The sequence below is a fragment of the Ammospiza caudacuta genome, chromosome 5 (assembly GCF_027887145.1).
Source record: "Ammospiza caudacuta isolate bAmmCau1 chromosome 5, bAmmCau1.pri, whole genome shotgun sequence".
NCBI classification, from domain to species: domain Eukaryota; kingdom Metazoa; phylum Chordata; class Aves; order Passeriformes; family Passerellidae; genus Ammospiza; species Ammospiza caudacuta.
The window spans coordinates 74,355,521-74,378,087 of record NC_080597.1 but is presented as its reverse complement, the minus strand read 5'-3'; the positions used below and the strand labels follow the sequence as shown (position 1 = coordinate 74,378,087).

At 44.9% G+C, this 22,567-nt stretch overlaps 1 protein-coding gene across 1 annotated transcript in view; it reads right to left on the bottom strand.

The window, feature by feature from the left end:
- PRKCQ (protein kinase C theta) overlaps positions 1-11,343 on the bottom strand; it is a 58,237-nt gene extending 46,894 nt beyond the window's left edge. The window contains exon 1 of the mRNA XM_058806158.1: positions 11,300-11,343. The gene's annotated coding sequence lies outside the window, so the exon portion shown is untranslated. The remainder of the gene's footprint in view (positions 1-11,299) is intronic.
- Between the last annotated feature and the right edge of the window lie 11,224 nt (positions 11,344-22,567).

The following is a 22,567-nucleotide window of genomic DNA, read 5'->3' as shown; positions in this document are numbered from 1 at the left end:
TGCACTGACTTCCTGTCAGTGCCAGCATCTGCACCTATTTTTTCTTTCTCTTAAAAACAAAGAAAAAAATCCCAAAGAGGGGCACAGACTTATGAACATCCTTCCTTGTGCAGGCACAGTTTCATGCTGTGATGAACCTAATTCAGCAGTTGAGGTATTTAAGGTCTTTCTTTAATCCAGAAATCTGCTCAGGGTGTTTGGACCCTGGATTACAGAAATGTTGGGCTGGAAAAGAGCATTTCATTCACTCCTCTGCCACCCAGCAGACTGAGTCCACCTCCTCCCTGAGGTATCTGTCAGCAGTGAAGCTTCCCCTGTGCTTGGTGTTACCACACACTCCTCAAAAAATGGGCAAATTTGTCACAGGAGACTCAGATCATAACTGGAGTTCACATTGGACATGCGTAACTGATTTCTGTGTGACAAAATGCAGCTTGGAGATGTAGGCCACGCTGGATGGGGCTTGGAGCACCCTGGGATAGTATGTGAAAAATGCATATTTTATTATTTGCTTTTTGCAAATATTAAAATGAATATTATATGTATTGTGTTAGAAAGTGATGCTGTATTAACTTTCTCAAGTAGTGTGTTAAATATAGTTCTAGGTTATAACAAAATGTTGTAATAGAAACTATGCTATGTAGGATACTTTTTTTAAAGAAAGGACTCACAGTGAGACAGCAGCCACAGGACACATGAATCTTTCAGAGAAAGAGATTGTATTGCTCCATTATCAGGAGAAATGAACTTCTTCCTGCCTCAAAGATGCTGTCAGGATTCAGAGGAAGAAGCTGACACTGACCAGACAGAATCCTGTGTTTGAATGAAATTTATGCATCATGTATGAGGTGTATGAATATGCAACAGGTTATTGCTTTTAAGGGTTAATCCTCTGTTAATGTGGGTCCTTTTTTGGGCTTATTTTGCCCAGAAAAGGTACTCAGACTGTCCATAACTCTTTGTTTCTATTGTTTCATATTGCCCTAATCCAAATTGTCCAAATTATTATTACTCTAATTGCATTACTATTTTTATCACCATTTTATTACTATTAAACTTTTAAAATTTTAAAAACAAGTGATTGGTGTTTTTCACCATGGAAGGTGTCCCTGCCCATGGCAGGGGTTTGGAATGAGATGATCTTTAAGGTGCCTCCCAAGCCAAACCATTCTATAATTGTATGTATTTTAGGAAACTAATTTTGATCTAGGATTGTCCCATGTTTCTCCAGAGTTTTCACCATTATTTAAAGAAAATCACTGTTTCCTCCTCACTCCTCTGCAGCAGTGGATGTTTTTTTATCAAGCTCAGCAGATAGGAACTGCAAAAAGATTATCTAGAAATTATATATAAATAAATATATATCAGAATCGGAAATCTTTCTTTCGCATAGCAGATGTTTGTAGAGCTACAGTGTCTGCCTTTATTCTCTGCTCCATCAATTTTTGCTGCCATGGCTTCACCACAATCACCCTCAATTTGTTGTTGGTGTTGCTCCCATCAATTTCAGGTGCCACATCTGTGCCATCTCTTGTCAGCACCATCCCAACTCCACCTCCTGTGTTCTTCCCACTCCCTCCAATGCCTCTGGACTCCAGCCACCTCCTTTAATAAACTCTGATATACCATTTCCTCTTCTTCAGTCACATTCAATTTAAATTTAAATTTAAAACAGCACTTCTACTTAAATAAAGAAGCCCTGGCTCCAGTTATGCTGAAAGTCCTCTCCCCATTTATATTTTGGTGTCCTATTCTCAGTGTCAGAGCTCCAGATCAGTTCCTGGGAGACTTTCCAGCTCTCCATATCTTCCCACTCCACTCACCATTTAACTCACATCAACTTTATCATTTACCCACCAGTTTCTTTCTGTGCTTCTGCCCTTTGCTATCTCCCTGACTGGGAGGGATACAGCACACACAGTGGGATGAAGAAGGAAATATAAAACACAGAGAAAATTAATTTTAGACCAAAGTGGCGAGAATCAGGTTTTGGGGCTGTTTTGTTGCTGTTGTTTTAGTTTCTAATTTAGTTTCTGGGGTTTTTGTTTTGTTTTTTTTTTTATATCACCATATGGCTGCTTAAGCAAACCTTTGTGAGTTCATCTTCACGCTGTGAGAAAAGGGAAATCATGGACATGCAGACAATATCTGCTTCACCTCAGCAGTGCAGAGCACAGGGATGTGCTGCTCCTCCTCCCAGGCCACACAAAAGCTCAGTCACACACCCAGACATCCAGCTGCACTCACAAAATCCCAAACTGGGACACACTGGGGGTCCCTTCCCTCTGCTCTTCACCCAAACCAACCAGTTCCTGACCCCCAGCTTTGGACATTCACCCTCCCACCTCCTCCATGCACATTTGCATGAGTTCTGTTCACCCCAGGCCCCTCCACAAACAGCAGAAAGAGAGAGATCTGCTGGGTTTTCAGTTTCCATTGTCTCCATCTCGCTGACTGAAATGGGTCGGATGCCTGGTGACCTCAGATGCCTCCTTCCCCAGGGCTGGGGGAAGCCTGGTTCAGGTGGAGGTGTGTATCTGATACCCCAGCTTCTGACACCAGAGGGGATGGCTCTCACCTGCCACAAGCTCAGTTAATTCAGGGATCAGTTCATGGGTGTTTTTTCTGCATTGAAACTCCCAGGTATTGCAAACAGAGACAAAAAAAAAAAAAAAAAAAAAAAAAAAAAAAAAGCTGAGGACAGGATGGTTTACAGTTCTCCCTAAGTACAACCAAAATACAACCAAAATGCTCTGAAACCTTTATTTACTTTCCACGGGGTTTGAATCTGGTCTATAAATAAGGCAGGAGGACAATGCTAATGACCAGGAACTATGAAAACTGACAGAAGCTGTATAATTGAATTTTCTAATGAAGAAACGGGTCAAATACCTGGTGACTTCAAATGCCTCCTTCCCCCAGGGCTGGGGGAAGCCTGGTTCAGGTGGAGGTGTGTGTCCTCACACAGAATCCCACTCCTGACACCAGAGGGGATGGCTCTCACCTGCCATAAGCTCAGTTAATTCAGGGATCAGCTCGTGGCTGTTTTTTCTGCATTGAAACCCCCAGGAGTTAAAAAAAAAACCAAAACAACAGGATGGTTTACAGTTATCCCTAAGTACAACCAAAATGCTCTGAAACCTTTATTTACTTTCCACGGGGTTTGAATCTGGTCTATAAATAAGGCAGAAGGACAATGCTAATGACCAGGAACTGGGAAAACTGACAGAAGCTGTATAATTGAATTTTCTAATGAAGATATTTGGTAAAAGAACCATCCTTTCCAATTTCACTGCAAAATACATTGCAGAGAATCACCTCATTTTGATGGAGGGGGACAGGGAGAAAAAGGGCTGTTCTCTGGAATTTTATTGGCTCAACCAATGTTTTAATTGTTTTAATAACAATGTCTGTAGCTGACAGCCTCCCCTGGCATGAGGGGGAGGAGGGACAGGGCAGCTGAAAACGGAAGCTGGAGGATGCACATTTTTACTATTTCACCCATGTTGTAAATCAAAACATAAATAGCAAGTGTTACTGTAAGGGTGGGAGGGGAAAACCTGGGTAAATTCAGCCCTCAGCACATGCAAAATCCTTCAAGACAAGCAGCAGTGACTCCCACAGCTGCACTTGTCTCTGTTTTCCATGGATAACCTTCTTCAAATCCCATTCACAAGTCAGAGCAGATCTCCACAAGCCTCAGCTGCTCTTTCTGTTCTGGACATAGCCCCAAAATGCCTCCCCTCTCACCCAGGCTCTCCTCCCACCTCAGCTGTCCCTGATTTTGCTCCTGATTTAGTGAGGAAGAGGAGCAGCCTCATCAGCACACAGAAACTGCACAGCAAAGTGAAACCACCACATCAAAAACCTCCTCAGAAGAAAATGCTCAGATCCAAGTGTAAAATTAATCATGTATAAGTTTAGATTTAAAACAAAATAGAAGTTAAACTTCTGCTCCAAGAACAATCTAGAGTCAGGTTCCTGGGGATTTATGGCACTGGGTGATCCCAAATTTTGGCCCTTATGGGAAGGTGACACCCATCCTGCTGCTGGGTCTGGTGTCCCTGAGTATCCCTGGGGATTGTTATATTATATATATATGTGTGTGTGTGCGTGTATATAGTTATATATAGTTTTATATATATAGTTATATATATAGTCATATTATATTTATATATATATATATATATATATATATATATATATATATATCTGCTATTTACAAAATCATTAAAAAGGTCATTAAAACACTCAGCTGAATCTGGTCTTCACTTGTACCAAGACAAAGCCTTGACACACCTGCATGGCTCAGGAAATTATGTGAGAGTGTGTGACCTCCTTCCCCATCCCTGGAAGGGTTCCAGGCCAGGATCTGAGCAACCTGGTCTACTGGAAAGTGTCCTTGACCATGGCAGGGGGGTTGGAACAGTCCTGAAGAAGCCTTCCAACCCAAACCATTCTGTGATTCAATGATTCTATGACAGTTATGCTGCCACGCTCTAGCAATTCTCTCTGTTTTACTTTTTTGGGGTTTTTTTGGGTTAAAAAATAAAATTAAGGCCGCATATCTGGGCAGTTTGTATAGATTAGGGCCTCTCCAACAGTCATTTAGCCCAAATGAGGCAACTGCTGTTGTGTGTTTAATCCCAAAGAACTGAGTACAAAGTGATGAGTTACTGCACCAATGAGGACAGACAGAGATAAAATATCCCCCTACTAAACCCAAGAAAAACCTTGCTGTCAGCCCAGAGCTGGGAGAACATTTGTCAGAAGGGTTCCTCACTCACAGAAAACCCCAGAACAACTTCACAAAACAACTCAGCCAAAGCCCTATGACTAGTTTGCTTTGAGAATCCTCTTCCACGCTCCATCCCTGCATCCCCGAGATGAGCTACACCAAATCCATACACATATCCATAAATGGGGGCATTGACAGTGGTGGGACAGCCCTTCTGCTTGTTGGGATGGACTGGGTTTATTTGCTTGTCCAGAAATACGTGGTGCAATGACATTTGAGGCAGGAATTGCACTTCCTGGCCTGGGTGGGTGGCTGCTCTGCAGTAAAACACCCCAGTGTGATGACAGAGGAGGAATCTGTGCTTGGTTTAGCGATGATCTTCAGGGTTTAAGCTGCCTGCTGTACTCTTCCTGGATCTTCCAAATGCCTCACACGTCACAGAATCATAGAATGGTTTGGATTGGAAAGGATCTTAAAGATCACTTGCCATGGGCAGGGACACTTTGGACTAGAGCAGGTTGCTCCTGTACATTGCTCTGATCCTCCACTGCTTCATCAGCCATATCTTTACCACCAAAGCCCTTCGGTAACATGTGCCAGACCTAAACATCTTGGGGCTTCTGCTGCTCAGAGTGACCCCAAGATGTGTTAGAAAGTCTCTTTTCCCAGCCCAAAGGTCGAAGAAGGAGTCAGAGCTCTTCATTTCTCAGTCTCAAGGTTGTATATTGTTTCTTATCTATAAAATTCTTGCTACTGTCCAGCTAAGGTCCACTCAGCAAGACAGTCAGAGGCATTCTGCCTGCCTTGGGGTGGTGTTATCTTTTTATACTAAAAACTATGTGTACATTATTTACAATAATTTACCAATACCTATCAACTATGTTAGACAGTGAGCTTCTACCTTAAACCAATCCAAAAGTGCCAACATCACCCAGAAGATGGAGGCCAAGAAGAAGAAGAAGGAGAAAGGCTGGACACGCTGAGATTCCTCCATCTTGACCCCGAACCCTCATTCTAAAAATGCCAAAAAATCTATTTTTCACCCCATGATAAATTCACTATCATTCTACTTAAACTGTCGTGGCCTGCAGATCTTCATTTAAGGTTGGTAATTTGCTCCGTGGGTCATAATAAAAATCACAGGCATGCTGGGCTCTGTGCCAGGGTCTCTGAGCCCCCTGGCAGGGTCTTGGCAGTCCAGGACAGCCAGAGGAATGTCCTGAATTCCAACATGAACACAGCTGAATCTATACCTTAAACCTTCATGTTTCTGCAGGAGTGTGTGGGGCTGGAACAGCCTGTACGAGCTGTTCCAGCCCCACACACTCCTCTCACCACAGACTTATCTTATACCCACCTCCTTACACCTTTTTCTCAGGTTTTTTTTTTTTTTTTTCCACTCAGGTGTTTTCCTGCCTCTGATTGCATTCCTGACAAATGTGAGGTCTAGATCACCTCCTCAGCTCAGGGTTCACTTCTGCAGGCACACTCACACCTTCTCCCAAGTTACTACCAATGTCTGGGATCACCTTTCCAAACATCATTTTCCTGCCTTTCTAAATGGTGAAACCCATGGGCAGCAGGTGGTGAGAAGTGCTTTTGGTTGCCATAGAAAATTCTGGCAAGCATAAGGACTTTCCTTTTTCCAACTAAAAATATGGGTATTTTCTGAAGGAAAATGATGGGTTTTGCTGTAGGGTCTGAATATTTTGACAAAGCAAATTAATCATAATGATTCATCCCTAAGGTTCCCACATATCCTCATTCTTTCTGCCAACCAGATTTATCCACAGATCCACATCTTCCCTGATCACTATTGCCATGGACACTGGAGACAGAGCCAACACCTTTCTGCACCACATGAAGATGTCACCTTGCACTTTGCAGGAAACAACTGAATGGAAATGCACCCATCATCTTTAACTAAATTCCTACAAGACACAATAACAGCTCAGAATCAAAACATCTTTGTTGTGGAACAAAATATTTTCCATTAAAAAACCTAAAAAAAACCCCCAAAACTGACCATCTTCAGTGTTTTGGAAAGGAAAACTCCTCAATTTCTCTTGTCCTCCAAAGCCATCTGAGTCTGTAAACCCTGATGCTTCCAGCTTAGATCCTGCTGTTGTAACACTTCACCAGGGAGCAGCTCAGTGTGCCCAAGAAGAGCTGGAATTTGGCTACACACAAGGCTGCAACACCTCCTCCTTCTTCCCATCTCCTCCTTTCACCTTTTCTACTTCTATATGTACCATTATCTGTGCTAAGTTTGCTTTCACTCATACACATTGTAGGTAAGAATGTAGATGTATATAGAATTATTTTTATGGATTCATGTGTGATCTCATCCCTCTCTCCTCTCAGGGCAGTTTTAATTCTAGGAACAGTCCTCCCACTGACAAATGTATTGATAATTATCATGTGAAAAGTACAAAAACTTTTTAAATGCCATTTTTTTAAGTATCTTTAAGATTTTTTTAAGTATCATGGAAGATGTTCTAACTTCCTCCTCTAGATGTCACATCAAATACTTTCCTTTAACTCTCCATGGTCTGGTAACCTTGGATGAAAACGGATCTTTTTCATGTCTGTGGGTTCCCTGCCTATGTCAGGAGGTGATATTTTGGTAAATGGATGCAGATTTCTCATTAAGAACCCCTGGAAGTGTCCAAGGCCAGGTTGAGCAGGGTTTGGAAAACCTGGGATAGTGGGAGGTGTCCCTGCCCGTGGCAGGGGGAAAACTGGATGAACTTAAGGACCCTTCTGACCCAAACCATTCTGTGATCTATGATTCTAACAGAATCAGGCTGAATATCATCCATGATCATGATGGCCCAAGATCCATCACCTCCCTCTTCTCACTTGTTTATCAACCAGAAACATTTTTGTCTTTTAGCACTGGTATTTCCTACACAAATGCTCTGGCTATTTTTATTTCCTGCAGATAAGTGGGATGATCAGGAAAGGAGGATACGCTGCTCCACAATGAATGCCAAGCAAATTAAATGCTGTAACAATTGATGCAGCTGATTACTGAGAAATAATCCAGCCCAAAATGGGTCAAATGTGAGGTGGAAATGACCATTAAAAAAAGAAACAAACCAGAAATATGTCACATTGAGCTCATCCCCTGGACATCTCATGGGTCTTTACAGTTCATATAAATATCAGGAAATTCACTGGAGAGATAATTGAGCCCTACATCCTCACTACACATGTGGTGACAGAGACGGGGCACAGTTTAGTGAAAGCTGCACCAGCTTCTTTTCATCTCACCCTGGGTACATCCTTTAAAACTGCACATTTACTCCACTCAGCATTTCTGCCCCAAACACAGCACATGTTCTTACACATAGGTAGAAATAAAAACACCCCCAAAAGGGATTTCACCACTCTGCCCAGAAAACCACTCCTAAGCAATGGTGTTGCTAAAAGGTATGATAGCAACCAGAGGAATTGTCCATTGCTAACACAGCTGGGTGTGATTTGCAAAGTAATTTGGGTCCCTTCCACCCTCACCATCACAGTTAATAAATGTTATCTCTGTTGGATGTGATCTGGCTGGTGGGGAGAGATGAAAAATCTCCAACAGGCCCGATAAATAACAATATTAACACAAGGAAGCAACGATGCAGATAAATCACAAAATTGACACAAACAAGCCATGATACAATAAAAACACCGTGCAGTTGGCTACAGAGAAGGGTTTGCTGCTTGGGCTGCCTTTGCCAATGTTTTCCTCCCAAGCAGGAGCTGGATGCAAGGCAAGGAGGCAAAGAGAGAACAACAGCACGGGATGGAAACACACTGTCAGTGCGTGTTTGCTGGCTGCTTCCAATGTCAATCACCAGAGTGACCTGGGGAACGTTTCTGTGTGAGAACAGGCCCGTGAGCAGCCCTGGGAGGGAGCTGTGCAGAGCTCCTGGTACCTGTGACCACAGGCACAAGGCTCTGATTAATCCTTTCCATGGTTTCACACACACAGGTTTAGGATGTTCATATTCCTGTATTGACTTTCTCTTCCTTTTCTAGTTTAGGAGTCACTTTCTCAAAGCTTGAGCAAAGAACAACACTCTGTTTACACAAATCCTGGCTTCAGCAAAATGGGAAGCAACAGCAGAACTTGCAGCCAAGTGTTATAACTTGGATCCACAAGCACATGCATTAAAAAAGCCAAGAGCAGAACAGCTCTCCTGGCCAAACCCTGGAAAATGCTTCATCCTTCACCTCCCTCCTAAGCTGCTACAGAGCTCTCTGCTATTAAACTCAGGTAATAAGAGAAGAAACCAAAAAAGTTGCCATCAGAAGTTATATTCACCACATCACTTCCTTCAGAGCACGTGGAAACAGAGACTAAGCTGCAAAATATCCCAATGAAGAAAAATAAAAATTTGGCAGGTTGGGAAAGCTAAGCTGCTTCTCTTGTTCCCTCCATCCCTCCTTCCCTGCCTCTCCCTCTTTCCTTTGAGCTCTCCATCTCTGACGGGATACTGAGGCACATGTTGCTCCTGTGAGAAGCTCTGAGAGTCAAGCAAGTAACTTTCTTTGAGAGGAAACACACTTGAGGCAGGGACAAAAGAGCTTAGTTAGCTCCACCCTGGCAGTGTAATAACCTCGAGGTGGAAAAAGAAAATGAAAAGGTTTCCCCAGTGTAGCAACATGAGCACAAAACCAGCCTGGGCACAGGGGGCTGCTGAACTGCAGGGTAGAGGTTCAGGAGGGAGATCTAAATCTTCAATAAGGCCTTAAAAAACAAATAATAAAATACATGTAAAAGTGAGGGGAAAGTCCAAGTAAACTTTGTGTTGCCTGTACCAGTGCAACTGTGGCATCATTTTAAGGCAGGGATTCTCCTTCCAGGCCAAAACCTCTGCACAGGCTGAGCATCACTTGCTTAATTCACCTCATGTCCACACAGGGCTTGGGTAAAGAGGCATGTGAGGGAAATGAGGGGTCCAGCAGGGCTCAGGGGGCCTTGGAAAGTAAAGAGACACCAAAGTGGTGTCTGGCAGACACCAAAGTCTCATGTCCAGCCGAGACAGCAAAAAAGAGGCAGAGGCAACAATGCTGGGATTCAGATTCAATTCTGATGTCAGGAGTTCAGGAAGGGCAGCTCCCTGGTGAACTCCAGGCAAGCAGCATCCTAGGAGCATCCTGGTACTTCCAGCTGGATGCAGTCCTGCTCCACCACATCCAGGTGGGACAAGAACCTCCTTGGAGCAGGAGCTCCTTGCTACTCCCTCAACTCTGCTCCTAAAGCTCATTCCCCAGAAACTCACAGTGCCTGGTGGCCTCAACAGAGATGTGGAGTCCTTTCTTCAATTGGAAAGAAGGATAAAAAGAGAAATACAAAAGAACCCCACACATGCAGGGCCTCAAGGACTTGGCTGTTCAAGAACACAAAAGTTTGAACATTGCCCTTTTCACTGCAAATAGTTCTGCTGCTCCCCCCGCCTTTGTTGGTTTTTTTTTTTTTAATAACAAGTTCAGTGAAACTTTATCTCTTCCTGTCCTAGTAACCCTACTAAATAATCTGCTGTTAGCATGACTCAATTGAGTGGCTTTCAGCTGCTGAAGTCGGTTTGGGTTTTTTTTTTTTTTTTTGCTACTGTTCTTTCATCGGCACAAATGGAAAAAAAAAAAAAAAAAAAAAAAAAAGCTTTCTTCTCTGAAAAGTATCACACTCCTGGAGATTAAAGTGTAGCTGAGAAGTTGATTACTTGCCTGGTAGAAAGGCTCTGATTACACCCAAGAGTTTAGCTGTGCTCGAGTTCAGTGTGTAGCAGAGAATTCAGTCGGGCTGGGTTTCAGTCCCTCCTCCGAAAGGAAACGCAGCCCGAGCGGTGCAGGAGGGAAGGAGGCTTCATTCCTCTTAAACTGCCCAAATCTGCCCTCAAACTTATCGCAAGAACATTACAAACTCGACCCCAAAGTGATACATACCCAGCCGCTGAACTGCGGCAAAGCCTCTAAAACTACTTTTCTGTCTGTCTGTCCTATCACACACTGCTGTAACCGTGAAACACCTACAAATCATCGCTGAGCCCAGCAGGAGAAAGGGTTTTCCCTCTATATCTTCCCCAGTTGGTTCACTCTGTTGACTAAAGCTGTTTGTACTCGTTGTTTCATTGTAGTTGTTTCATTATGTTTCTCACTTTCCCCTTCTCTCTGTTACACGAAGCTACACGGGAGAGAACAACGCTCTCTTTTAAAGGCAGGAAAATGCGATGGCGAAACCACAAACACTCGCAAGATGAACCAGGTGGAGAAGCCGAAAGCAATTTAAACTCTTATTTAAAGGTAAAATGATAAATAAAACACAGCTCTCCGGACAAACGCCAAGTGATCGCCTTTAAAACCCCGAAACAGCAGCGCCCATGGCTGCAGCGGAGCAAGGGACGCTGAAATGCACCAAGCAGCGCCCTCAACTTTCCCGGTGCTGCTGCACAGGTTCTCCTGTTCTCGGAGATGTGCTCTCGGCCCTGGCACATCGCCCTGCAGCGGGACACCCTGCCCGGCCCGGCCCTGCATCCCCCGCGCATCCCGCTCCGCCCGCGGTACCTGCTGCCCGCGCAGCGCGGCTCGGCTCGGCTCGGATCAGTCCTGTTCGGCTCAGTTCTGCTTGGCTTGGCTTGAACCCAGTCCTGCCCGCACAGCCCGGCTCGGCTCAGCCCGGCACAGACAAACTTAGCTCGGCACAGCCCAGCCCAGCCCGGCTCTGCAGAGCTCCGCCCGGCACAGCCCAGCCCAGCCCAGCCCAGCCCGGCTCAGCACAGCACAGCACAGCCCAGCCCAGCCCCGCCCGGCTCAGCTCAGCCCAGCCCAGCCCAGCCCGGCTCAGCTCAGCCCAGCCCGGCCCGGCACAGCCCAGCCCGGCCCGGCTCAGCCCAGCCCGGCCCGGCTCAGCCCAGCCCGGCCCGGCTCAGCACAGCCCAGCCCAGCCCGGCCCAACCCGGCTCAGCCCGGCCCGGCCCGGCTCAGCACAGCCCAGCCCAGCCCAGCCCAGCCCAGCCCGGCTCGGCTCAGCACAGCCCAGCTCAGCACAGCCCAGCCCGGCTCAGCGCTCCCGCCGCCCCCGCAAGGAAGCAGCGCTCTCCGGGCCGCCCGCAGCCACCACGGGGGCTGCCCTGGCCGCCCTTCTTCTTCCTCCTCCTCCTCCTCCTCCTCCTCGTCCTCGGCACCACCCCCTCCACGCCCCCGGTGTCCTCTGTTTGGGCGCGATGTCCCTTAGGGCTGGGATCCCTGTTGCCTGCAGTGATCTTTCCCAAAATAATCAAACAGGACAATCTGATTTTTTTTTCTTTTTTTTCTTTTTTTTTTTTTTTTTTTTTTTTGTCCAGGCTGCAAAGCGTTGTTGTCGTGACTGGCAGGGGGGGTTGCTGAGGGGTTGTGTGAAAAATGCGCGTATTTTATGATTGGTTTTTCGCAAATATTAAAATGAATGTTATATGAGTTGTGTTAGGAAGTTATGCTGTATTAATTCTCTTAAGTAGTGTGGTAAATGTAGTTTTAGGTTATAACAAAATGTTATAATAGAAGCTATGCTATGTAGGATAATTTTTTTCCTAAAGAAAGGACTTACAGCGAGATAGCAGCCACAGGACACCTGAATCTTTCAGACAAAAAGAATTTATTGCTCCATTATCAGGAGAAATGAACTTCTTCCTGCCTGGCTCAGCCAGGACAACACCATTAGGATTCAGAGGAAGAAGCTGACACTGCCCAGACAGAATCCTGTGTTTGAATGGAATTTATGCATCATGTATGAGGTGTAGGAATATGCAACAGGTTGTTGTTTTTAAGGGTTAATGCTTTGTTAATTGGGTCCTTTTTGAGGCTTATGCTGCCCAGAAAAAGGTACTCGGACTGTCCATAACTCTTTGTTTCTATTGTCTCATATTGTCCTAATTCAAATTGTCCAAATTATTATTACTCTAATTATATTACTATTTTTATAACCATTTTATTACAATTAAACTTTTAAAATTTTAAAAACAAGTGGCGTTTTCCACAGGGGTGCAGAGGGAGTGTCTGCGGAGAAGTCCTTTCTTCATTCATCTCTCCCACTGTGTTATGTCCTTGGCTCTGTTAGGAACCTCAGACCAGGTTGTTGTGGGGAAGAAGGATGGGTGGTACCTGTTTGGTGCATCCCTTTCAGGGGCTGAGGGTGTCAAAAGTGAGTTTTGCTCAAGATGTTCCCTAGGAGACCTTCTGAGCTCCCCAGGAATCCTGGTGTCCTCCTGTGCTGTCAGAACAGGTGGGATGCTGGAGGTCATGGATGGGCGGATCTGGAGCAGGAAACTGGTCCAGGAACATGGGAGAGGAGCCACGGGAAGGAAAGGAAACCCCAGAAATGTGGTGGCAAGGGATTCTGGAGAAGAGAGTGGGAAATTTCCCTATCCTACAGGCCACACCAGCTCTGTGAGACCCGTGGGCTTTGCTGAGAGACAGATCAATTTGATCACAGCTATAGCAAGGAGACCTAAAAATGTCCTTCAGCTCCCTGGTGTACCCACAGAAAACATGAGGCCATGTTCAGCCGCCTTCTGTGGCTCCAAAGGCTTCAGTGAAGAATCTCAAATAGTGTTTCTCTACAAGGCTGATGTACAGAACACCACACATGCCAGTTCTGTGAAAGATGTTTTGTCTGAGATCACCCAAATGAGGTACTTAGAAACTTTAGGGTCTGTAAGTGTTCACTTTGAGCAGGCTGGGATGGCCCTTTGAGTATAATTGTGATTATTTTGCCCTTGATGCTGGTCTCTAAAATGTAAATTATGCATTAAAATAAAGAAAAGGGAGGTGAGGCAAAGGGAAAGGCTGTTGGGATTTTGGAAATCAGGGGAAATGAATTGCTTTCAAAGAGTGGTTCTTTCCTATTTTCTGAGACAATTAGTCTGTAACACCTATTCCTGTCACTGGCAGGAGAGAAAAAGACATTTAGTGAGGCAGATGATTTTGCATTTTAATTGCTCACACCCCATTAACTTACACATCATCCTTCCTGTCTGCATCAGAGTCCATTATATTGGGCTGTTGATACCAAAAGTATACAAAAAGAATAGATTCTTTCACCCCAGCTGACGGCAAGTTGTAGATAATCAAAACTCCATGTATACCCATCCCAAGCTTCAGTTTTCAGCTCTGTTGGTGGCTGATGCGGTTGCTGAAATTTGCACAGGAATCTGATGTTTAGAGGAGCATATCTCCTGCCCTTGGGCTGGGTGCAAGCTTTGGGTGCTGTACTGGCCTATCCCCAGCTGGGATGCAGCCCCACGGTGTGTCCCCCATTCCCTGACCCCATTGCTTCTCTCACATGGGTCACATCCCATCCCTGGAAATGCTGAGGACCAGGCTGGATGGGGCTCTGAGTAACCTGGTCTAGTGGAAAGTGTCCCTGACCATGGCAGGGGGTTGGAATGAGATGGTTTTTAAGGTCCTTTCCAACCCAAACCATTCTGGGATTCTGTGATTCCATGATCTGGGGGTCAGAGCGCGACAGAGCAGGTGGCTCCATGAGGATCCCTTTGCCTTTAGCAACTTGGCAGGTGTGCAAATATTTAGGCTCAGAGTTACTGTCCATGCATCACACACAAGACAGTGCACCAGGCCACTTATCTCTGTGAAAAATGCCAATCACTTGCTTATAAAATTTTTAAAGTTTAATAGTAATAAAATGGTTATAACAATAGTAATATAATTAGAGTAATAATAATTTGGACAATTCAACTTAGGACAATATGAGACAATAGAAACAAAGAGTTATGGACGTCCGGGTACCTTTTTCTGGGCAGCATAAGCCCAAAAAGGACCCACGTTAACAGAGGATTAACCTTTAAAAACAATAACCTGTTGTATATTCCTACACCTCATACATGATGCATAAATTCCATTCAAACACAGGATTCTGTCTGGGCAGTGTCAACTTCTTCCTCTTAATCCTAACAGCATCTTCAGAGCTGAGCAAGGTGGGAAGAAGTTCATTTCTCCTGATAATGGAGCAACAAATTCTCTTCCTCTGAAAGATTCAGGTGTCCTGTGGCTGCTGTCTCACTGTGAGTCCTTTCTTTAGAAAAAAAGTATCCTACATAGCATAGTTTCTATTTTAACATTTTGTTATTACCTAAAACTATATTTAACAGACTACTTAAGAGAATTAATACAGCATTACTTTCTAACACAACACATATAACATTCATTTTAATATTTGTGAAAAGCCAATCATGAAATACGCATTTTTCACACCTCCAATCTGGCAGAAGGTTTGATCCTGCATCCTCCCCCAGCAAAACATCTGACTGTGCAAGAACAAGATCTCAGATCAGGGAAAATTGTTGGCAAGACAAGCCAAGGATTCCAACACCTGCTGCAAGGGAAAATAAATCAGCAGGAGCGCTTTCTGAAGGGACATTCACCCATCTTGTCACTCCAGACCTCTGGTGAGGTCCACACCTGTCTGTCCCAAAGTTGTCCCTCACTGCTCTTCGTGTGTAGCCTAAACTTTCCCTGGTGGGATTTAAACCCATTTCTCCTTATGGGATCACAGAAGCAGAGCATGGGTTGGATTTGGAAAGGATCTTTTAAGGCTGTAAAGTCCACACCCCCTGCAATGAGCAGGGACATCTTCAACTCCATCCAGTCCACCAGGGATACAGAGAACAGATTCTCCACTTCTTTCCACTCCTTTTTTTTTTTTTCCTTTTTTTTCCCACAGCATATAATTTTAAAGCTCTGTGGTCTGGGAGGCAGCTGCCATATTAATTACCCACACTCAGGATAATTACCCAGCTACACAGAGCTTCCACTGAACCACACCATGACTGCTGAGCATTGTTATTGTCATTTAACTCAACTCTACAACTAATCAGGTTCTACAGTAGGTGAGGCCACTCCTGTGGGTGGAGGTATCTGGAAACCAAACGCCCTTAAAGCTGCATCTTTCTGGTGGAAAATATCACCACAAGCCATCGTGTTTTCTTTCCTGTATTTGAAAACCACCCACATTTGCAGTAAGAACAAAAAAAAAAAAAAAAATCCAAAACTGATTGAGCATTTTGCCTGGGCAGTGGGCCTTTCTGAAGAGTTTCATTCTCAAAATATTTGGGCTCTGTTGTTTGTTTTTTAAGGGTAGTTGTTTGTAATTTATTCTTAATTTAGAGGAGGTGGTGGGGGAAATAATAAGGGAACATAATTAATAACTGCTGTGAAAGCAGATATAATATTCTTCTTGGTCTGTGCTTTGAATTCATTGAAATGAATTAATTGAAATGAATTAATTAATGTGTTTGAAGAATAAAGAAAAAATATAGCAGGTCAAGTTATTTTCAGAGATTTTTGTATTTTTTAGTTCTATCCTCAAAGGTTTCTACTTCTTCCACAAGAGTGCACTGCATGTTACCATGAGGTTTAATTTACATTTCAGTCTCTTCTAGCAGTGATAAAAAACAAAACTGCTTAGAAAGGAGCGGAGAGCACTTCATCCCTTTTACCATAGAGCAGGTCCAGCACTCCCAAATCTCTGTTCCATGAGATGTCTGCCCAGCTGGAGGTTACACAATGCCCAGAAGAGGACAGGAAATGCAGTGAGCAAATCAAACCGCTTGCAAAATGCTGTGTGACGATGCCCATCTGCCAGGCTTCACCAGAAAACGTTGAGTAAATCTTTCCACAGGGTCCAGCCTGACTTGACTTCCTGGGAACTCCTTGACTGGAGATTTGTGTTGTCCCTTTCAAGCCATAAAGAGAAATAAATCAGCTGTGGGGCTGGTGTTAAAAAATCCTTCAGGCTGTTAGTCTCATGTTGAGGATCAGCTGAATATATGATGTTAAATGTGTTCCCAGCCCATAAAGTTTGCTCATCTCTGATTTTATAAAGTTTCAACGTTTTTTATGTGTCATTTTGGGCTCAATGCTCTGGTTTGTCAGCAGCACTCAAGATAATTAATTTAAGCATGTGTATAAAATGCATTTTAGGGCACAGGTTGAGGGAGGCAAAGCCTCTGCCTGCCGTCACCTGCTGGTTTCCACCCTCTGCCTGTCTCCTGTCTCTGAGATAGCAGTCACAGGGCACCTGACTCTTTCAGAGAAAGGGAATTTATTGCTCCATTATCAGAAATTAACTTCCCACCTTGCTCAGCTCTGAAGACACTGTCAGGATTAGGAGGAAGAAGCTGACACTGACCAGACAGAATCCTGTGTGTGAATGGAATTTATGCATCATGTATGAGGTGTATGAATATGCAACAGGTTATTGGTTTTTAAGGGTTAATCCTCTGTTAATGTGGGTCCTTTTTCGGGCTTATTTTTCCCAGAAAAGGTACCCTCTGCCTGTCACTCCAGGCTATGGTTTCCTCACTTTGCTGACTCAACCCATCACCTCAGTGCTCTCAGCCAGAGCAGCACAACAGCCTGCATGTAAGAAACACAAGCAAAGCAAAAATGAAAAGGAAAAAAAAAAAAACAAACAAACCGACAAATGAAAAGACAACAAAAAAAATAGGGTTGCCCTTTGCCTGTAAGAGGAATCATTTTCATAGGAAATGGCCCTGTGAAGGGCTGAGTGATCAGAGTGATGGGGGCAAAGAGGCTGAGGGGTGGGAGTGGGTGAAGACATCCACAAAGGGTTCGTGGTATGTGAGCATGCCTCCAGGTGACACTGCATGAGAGGTGAGCTGCTTTGGAACTGCTGGGAAAATGCAAAGTCCCTTGTGATTGGAAGCTCCTCTGCTGTCCTGGAGAACAGTCTCCCTTTGTTTGTGTGAAATCAATATCCCCCCTCTGACTCCTGCAGAGACACCACCCCTGATAATTCCCCCTAAAATGGGGACCATGGAAAGCCACTCCAAAGCCACTCCAATTATTCTTAACCACAACTGGAGACAAAGTGCCTGCTCCTGGAGGGCTGCAGGACCACTTCTGTCCCTTTTGGTGACATTAATTAATAGCACAGGGAAAACCTGAAGCAAAATCAACAGACAAAAATCAGCTTAGAAATCACAGAGACACAGAACCTCTGAGCTGGGAAGGCACCTTTGGAAGTCACCTTGTCCAAACTCTTTGCACAAGCAGGGCCACAGAGACCTGAGTGCCCAGCACCATGTCCAGGCAGCTTCTGAATGGTTCCAAGGATGGAGAATCCATCTCAATGACATTGGGATCTTTTTGTTGTGTATTTATACATCCTCTGTCTTGCCAATTGAAAGACTTTTTGGTTGGTTTCATTTGGAATCAGTAGAAGGCACTGCCCAGGGAGGTCACAGAAGTTAAGAGATCACCAGGATTTCCAGTATGCTTGCATTTATCTTTGTTATCCTTTTCACTCCTCTAGAGGGTACTCTAAAGGCAAGATGACTGTGAGGCTGACTTTTTTTTTAGTTTTCAGTTTTAGATTTGGATGTCTGAATTTTGTTCCTTTCTGCCAACAGCCCTCACCATTGTGTCCTCCCATGTCTGAGGTCTGTATTAAGATTGAATCTGCAGCATAAGTGGAATCTGAAATGGACATCATGGCTGGAAGATGCTGCTGATGCTTGCAGAGGTGGGACAGAGGTTCTTGGAGTCACCTCCTTCAAAAGAAAAGCTGTTAAAGGCTCTTGCATTTGATGTAGTGAGTGTGCACTCACAGCAGGTTTGAAAACTCCTCCTAGGAATCAATTTTTTTTTGTTTAATCTGTACAATTTCAGTAGGCACACAGTTGAAAGAGTTTGCCAGAAAGAGCAGTAAGACACCAAATTTGGATCTCAGATGCCTGCCCATCTCATGTAATGGTGAGGAGGTAGGAGGATTTGCCTGATAACTTTGATTCTGGGCTATACACTGTAGTAAATCAAAGCAGTTTATCACTCATTAATTGGTAAATGCTGTGTCCAATACAGAAACCTCTCGTACTGGGTCCTAAAAGGGACATTTGTTATTGCTGTTTGCTTCTGACAGCAAATAATCTGGATGGGGAAAGCCAGAGAGAACAAGATGTTTAAGGCAGGACCAAAGGTTTTCACAACCACTATATTACTATCTCCTAGTTTTTAATGCATTTATCCTTACTTCTCCTGAAAAGGATCACCTTCCCCTCCTTTAGAGATAAGAGATCAAAGCCTTGGGAAACAGAAGGGCAATCTCTGGCTCTCGGGCAATCAGGCACATTACATAAAAATCCCAGGACATTTTATTCCCAGGCGTCTTTTGCACTTGGACACATCTGTAAAGCATGTGGTGAGAACTGACAGCACAATTTGGTGAAGAGGTCAGTTTGGTGCTTACATCTTCATCAGTGCTGTGTGCACAGCTACCATTTCCTAAACTGCTGATGACTTGTCTCAAAGCCTTTCTTGGAAAAAGCACTACTGAGTGTGAAGGCCTCTAAAGCGCCTGATGCCATTTTGGTGAAGGGTTTGGTGCTTACATCTTCATCAGTGCTGTGTGCACATCTACTACCTCCTGATACATTTCCTCAAGCTTTTCCCTTGCTAAATCAGCTCTTCCTTTGCCTAAATCTTCACCATCTGCAGCAGTTTCTCTCATTCTTTAAGCAGTGAGGCCCTGGTGCAAGTTCCCAGAGAAGCTGTCCCATTCCTGAAAGTGTCCAAGGCCAGGTGGGACAGGGCTTGGAGCAACCTGGGACAGTGGAAGGTGTCCCTGTCCATGGCAGAGGGGTTGGAAAGATCTTTAAGGTCCTTTCCAACCCAAACCATTCTGGGATTCTGTCATTAACTTACACCACACCTCAGGAAAGACTCTCCAGTGGGACAAGTTCCACCTTTCTCCTGTCAGGCCTGGCCTGTCAGTTGTCACCACGTGCCTTGCAGGCATGTCCCAGTGCAAAAGACACCTGGAAATAAAATTTAGCAATATACAGCGAAAAGTTTAGTGAAGTGTGGACAGAAGCACTGAAATCTCCACACTCCTGTTAGGAGACCAGGAGGAGGAAAAAAGGGAAAGAAATTAAGGCCAGATTAGTGCTGTATTTTTGCTACATTATTTGCTGTATATTGCTAAATTTTATTCCCAGGTGTCTTTTGCACTTGGGCACATCCGTAAGGCACATGGTGAGAACTGACAGTCAGGCCTGACAGGAGAAAGGGAGACTTGTCCCACTGGAGAGTCTTTCCTGAGGTGTGGCGTAAGTTAATGACAGAATCCCAGAATGGTTTGGGTTGAAAAGGACCTTAAAGATCTTTCCAACCCCTCTGCCATGGACACCCACCTTCCACTGTCCCAGGTTACTCCAAGCCCTGGCCTTGAACACTTTCAGGGATGGGACAGCTTCTCTGGGAACTTATGCCAGGGCCTCAGCACCCTCTGCTTAAAGAATGAGGGAAACTGCTGCAGATGGTGAAGGTTTAGGCAAAGGAAGAGCTGATTTTGCAAGGGAAAAGCTTGGGGAGATGTATCAGGAGGTAGTAGATGTGCACACAGCACTGATGAAGATGTAAGCACCAAACCCTTCACCAAAATGGCATCAGGCACTTTAGAGGCCTTCACACTCAGTAGTGCTTTTTCCAAGAAAGGCTTTGAGACAAGTCATCAGCAGTTTAGGAAATGGGTCCCTGAAACTGAGACAGGGTTTGGAAGGTGCTAACCCTGACTCAGCCCATTCTGCCTCCCCCAACCCAACCCAGGGTGCTGAGCAGCCCCTTGCTCCACTCGCATCCCGCTCCCCCTCTGTGTGCTGCAAAATGAGCTTGGATCTGCCCCTTCTGCTTGCTTTGCCAGTGCCACCCCTCAGCCAGGACCAGCTCCCCAAACCCCAGCCCTTCCTGTGGGCTTCACCTCTCCTCTGTGACCCACCGCGGGCAGCTGGGAGCCACAGAGGATCTGTGAGGGCGCTCGTTTGATTTCTCCGAATTCTCTCTCTGTTTCTCACGCGAGCTCATTTATTAATTCTTGTGAAGTGCCCCGTTCACAAGAAACTAAGGTGCTGTCAGGTTGTTGTTTCCCAGTGAAATTGTGCTAATAATGAGTTGTTCGGCTGGGTGCTGTTGTCTGCACGCTCCTTCTGAGTTTCCCAGAAATCACCCCCCTCTGCTGCAGGGTTAATGTAAGTCAGGGCGAGCAGAGGCTGCTGACGGGAACATTTCAGACCTGACCTCTGTGTGGTGAATATTTTGGGTGAGGAGTGGGTTTGCTGGCTTGCTTTTTCTTAGTGGTTAAGGTGAAAGGTCAAAACGTTTTCTCGGTGCTATGAAAATTTCTGAAGTGAGCGCATTTACCATCAGGGCTGGCTGGTGGAAACACATCAGGGAACAATGGTTAAGGCAACCATTGTCACATCACTGCCACACATTTTAATTGATTCTGTGACTCTGCATTAATTGATTCTGGGATTCTGTGTTGACAAGGTGCTGATTGGTGGTCATAGGTTGGACTTGATGATCTCAGAGGTCTTTTGCAACCTAAGTGATTCTGTGGTTCTGTGATTCTGTGATCCTTTCTATTACGTCCATAAAATTCTCCAAATTATGACTTGCCACAGTGTTGCAGACATCTTTCATGAAAAATCCTTTCCTTAGGATTTTTCCTCCTGAGAAGCTGGGAGGCCTCAGGAACAAAATGTAAACAATGATTATCTGCTGCTGTGGAATGCAACAGGTGCATCTGTGATTGGTCTCATGTGGTTGTTTCTAATTAATGGCCAATCACAGTCAGCTGGCTCAGACTCCCTGTCTGAGCCACAAACCTTTGTTATCATTCTTTGTTATTCTATTCTTATCTAGCCTTCTGATGAAATCCTTTCTTCTATTCTTTTAGTATAGTTTTAATATAATAAATATCATAAAATAATAAATCAGCCTTCTGAAACATTGAGTCAAATCCTCATCTCTTCCCTCAACCTGAGACCCCTGTGAACACCGTCACACCACAGTAACCTCAGTTCCCTGGAAGACACTGGGTGTGCGGGATACTTTTTCCATCAATGATCTCAGCTGTGGGACACACAGAAAGAAACAAAATGGACTCAATTTTTAGCAGTATGGGAAAGAACAAAATAAGATGGTGTCAAATGTGTCACCTTCTCTCTGAAAACCAAGTGCCCTCAGACCAGCAGAGGTAGAGGCTCCAGAGTTCTCAGGCTCAGGAGGAGACACTTGGGGCAATGTCCTGAGCAATTCCAGCTTTAGGAAGGTACCTGAAGTTAAAGTAAGCCATGATCCTCTCACTCTGTCACTGTCCACAGCTGATTGTAACCCGCCTAGGTGCCCAAGTGTCTGCAGCATTGCTGGCTGCAGTAGAAATGGGATTTTGGCAGAGGTAAAAATAAATGGGAGATCTCCGGGCATTTCAGGGCCATGGTGCTCATTGTTTCTGTTTTCCTAAAAATGGCTGAAGGCCACTCCATCAACATGGAGTGACACTCATGTCCACATTGCCCAAGGAGGGACAGAAGCACTGAAACCTCCACAGTTCTGCTAGGACACCAGGGGGAGAAAAAAGGGGAAGAAATTAAGGACAGAATATTGCTGTAGGTGACCTCCAGCGCCCTGTGTAAGCCATGGGAAGAGCAGAGGGCTGTGAGGGAGGCACAGGCAGAGCTCCTGTCAGGAGGTGAGGGTTTGGAGCACCACACAGTGGGGACACTGTGTGAACACAGAGGATGTCACCTCGCTCAGAGTGGTTTTGGGGATGCCGGTGCTGCTGCCCTCAGTGCAGTGCAGAAATCCCTGAGCTCGGCTGAAACCAGCTCAGGGAGCTGCTCTGTGACACGACAGATGTGGAGGAAGGGCTGGTTGATCACTGGTATCTGTGCATTGCATCACAATCTTCGTATACTGAAATAAACAGGGCAGGAAATCTTTCTCCTTTTTAATGCCTTTATTAAAAGTGATCAGCTC